Source organism: Schistocerca serialis, chromosome 8 (genome assembly GCF_023864345.2).
Source record: "Schistocerca serialis cubense isolate TAMUIC-IGC-003099 chromosome 8, iqSchSeri2.2, whole genome shotgun sequence".
NCBI lineage: Eukaryota > Metazoa > Arthropoda > Insecta > Orthoptera > Acrididae > Schistocerca > Schistocerca serialis.
In genome coordinates this window covers 455,902,800-455,905,838 of record NC_064645.1, presented here as the reverse complement: position 1 = coordinate 455,905,838, position 3,039 = coordinate 455,902,800, and positions in this window count along the sequence as shown.

The window sequence follows — 3,039 nt, the reverse complement described above, 5'->3', positions numbered from 1 at the left end:
CAGCAGATGACCATGCGTCAGCCAAGAGTGACCAATGCGGAGCCTACAGAGAATAACAGAATCCCTGCGAGAGGCCCGCATGGAGGAATCCCACACGGCCGTGGTCTCCTTTACACGCCGCAGCTTGTTGGGTACAGACAGAGTGCGCCATTCGTCTGCCCACATCCCAAAGACCCGATGGCGTAACACCGATCGGGGATCAGTTGCCGGGAGGCCGATCTCCAACGGCAGTTTGCGGGTGGCTTCTTTAGCTAACTTGTCGGCGTGTTCGTTTCCCGCTATCCCAACATGTCCCGGGGTCCATATGAACACCACTGAATGTCCACGCTGTTCAAGAGCATGAATGGACTCCTGGATGGCAACAACAATGGGATGGCATGGGTAGCACTGGTCAAGAGCCTGTAGACTACTGAGAGAGTCACTGCAAATGACAAAAGACTCTCCAGTGCTGGTACGAATATGCTCAAGGGCACGAAAAACGGCTGTTAGCTCTGCGGTGTAAACACTGCTGCCGTCCGGCAAGGAGCGCTGGTCTACATAGTCCGCATGAGCATAAGCGTACCCCACACGGCCATCAACCATCGAGCCATCTGTATAGATAGCCTCTGAGTCACGGGATGCGTCGAGGAGAGCAAGAAATTGGCGGCGCAAGACTGCAGGAGGAACGGAATCCTTTTGCCATCGTGAGAGGTCCAGCCGAAGTTGCGGCCGACAAATACACCAAGGTGGTGTATGTGGGTGGACCTGAAAAGCAGATGGAAGAGACAAAGACTCGAGTTCACTAAGGAGTGACCTAACACGGTTCCCAATTGTATAGCCTGACCGTGGGCGCCGGTGTGGGATATGGACTGCTGCATTAGCGAAAAGGAGATGGTAGTTAGGGTGACGGGGCGAACAACGGACGTGAGCAGGATAGAGGGCTAACAGTTGTTGACGCCGAATGCGAAGCGGAGGAATACCAGCCTCAGCAAGAAGGCTATTAACAGGACTGGTGCGGAATGCTCCTGTCACCTGTCGAACCCCACAGTGGTGAACGGGTTCCAGCAGTTGCAACGCTGAGGGCGACGCTGTGCCATACGCCACACTCCCATAATCCAGTCGGGACAGCACAAGGGCTTTGTAGAGCTGCAGCAGCGTGTTACGATCTGCACCCCAAGTTGTGTTGCTCAGGCAGCGGAGGGCATTCAGATGCTGCCAGCACTGACGCTTGAGCTGATGAATATGTGGAAGCCAAGTAAGCCGGGCATCGAACAGCAATCCCAGAAAATGGTAAGTGTCAACAACCCTGAGCATGGCATCCTGAAGATAGAGCTCAGGGTGGGGATGGGCAGTTCGACGCTGACAAAAGTGCATAACACAAGTTTTCGCAGGAGAAAATTGAAACCCATGGGCTAGGGCCCACGCCTGCGCCTTGCGTATGGCTCCCTGCAACCGACGTTCTGCAACACCAATGGTGGCGGAGCTGAAAAAGATGCAGAAATCGTCAGCATATAACGTGGGTGAGACAGACGACCCTACTGCTGCTGCAAGGCCATTAATGGCCACAAGGAAAAGGGGCACGCTCAATACAGAGCCCTGTGGAACGCCGTTCTCCTGGATATGAAGTGAACTATGGGATGTGCCAATTAAAACGCGGAATGTCCGAACAGATAAAAAATTCTGAATAAAAATGGGGAGAGAGCCCCGGAGACCCCACCCATACAACGTGGCGAGAATATGGTGCCGCCACGTCGTGTCATATGCTCTGGAGAGATCGAAAAAGACGGAGACGAGGTGTTGGCGCCTGGAAAAAGCAGTGCAGATTGCAGACTCAAGGAAGACCAAAGTATCAGCGGTGGAATGGCCCTGACGGAAGCCGCTCTGGCACGGAGCCAGAAGACCCCGAGACTCGAGCAGCCAACACAGCTGTCGACTCACCATACATTCCAGTAGCTTGCACAGCGTGTTTGTCAAGCTGATGGGCCGATAGCTATCCACATTAAGTGGGTCCTTACCAGGCTACAGCACCAGAACGATGGTACTCTCTCGCCACTGCGACGGAAAGACACCATCGCCCCACAGGTGGTTGAAGATGGCAAGAACACACCGCTGACAGTCAGGGGGATAGGTGTTTGAGCATCTGATTGTGGATGCCATCTGCCCCATAGGCTGTATCGGAGCACTGTGCCAGGGCGCTTTGGAGTTCCCACAAACTAAATGGGGCGTTATACGCCTCAGGGTGGCGAGAAGCAAAAGAAAGCTGTTTGCATTCCTCCCGGCGTTTTAGCGCGCGAAACGCGGGCGGATAATTCCCCGACGCAGAGGCCCGAACATAGTGCTGTGCCAAATGCTCGGCGATTGCATCGGCATCGGTGGATAGCGCCCCATTGATGGTAAGCTCTGGGACACCTGTAGAGTGCTGCAATCCAAAGATGCGCCGAATCTTCATCCACACCTGGGAGGGTGAAGTGCGGGAAGCAATGGTGGAAACGTTCCTCTCCCAGCACTCCTGTTTCCGCCTCTTGATGAGCCGCCGTGCCTGAGGACGGAGACGTTTGAAGAAAATGAGGTTCTCCAGAGACGGGTGTCCGCTTATGTCGCTGAAGAGCCCGCCGACGTTCTTTAATGGCTTCAGCGACCTCCGTAGACCACCAAGGCACTGACTTTCGCCAGGGGCACCCTAACGAACGAGGAATGGTACGTTCCGCAGTGGAAACAATCGCTGCAGTCAGTGTGTCAACCGCCACATCGATGGTACCATGGGGGGAGAGATTCAACAGTGGCAGCAGAGGAGAACGTTTCCCAGTTTGCCTTGCTAAATGCCCATCTAGGCAGGCGTTCATGGGATCGACGCTGGGGTAGTGAAAGGAAGATGGGAAAATGGTCACTACCACACAAGTCGTCATGGACTCTCCAGTGGACCGATGGTACAAGCCCTGGGCTGCACAACGACAGATCTATTGCCGGGAACGTGCCATGCGCCACACTGAAATGCGTGGCAGCGCCAGTGTTTAAGAGGCAGAGGTCGAGTTGGGAGATGAGATTCTCGACATCTCTGCC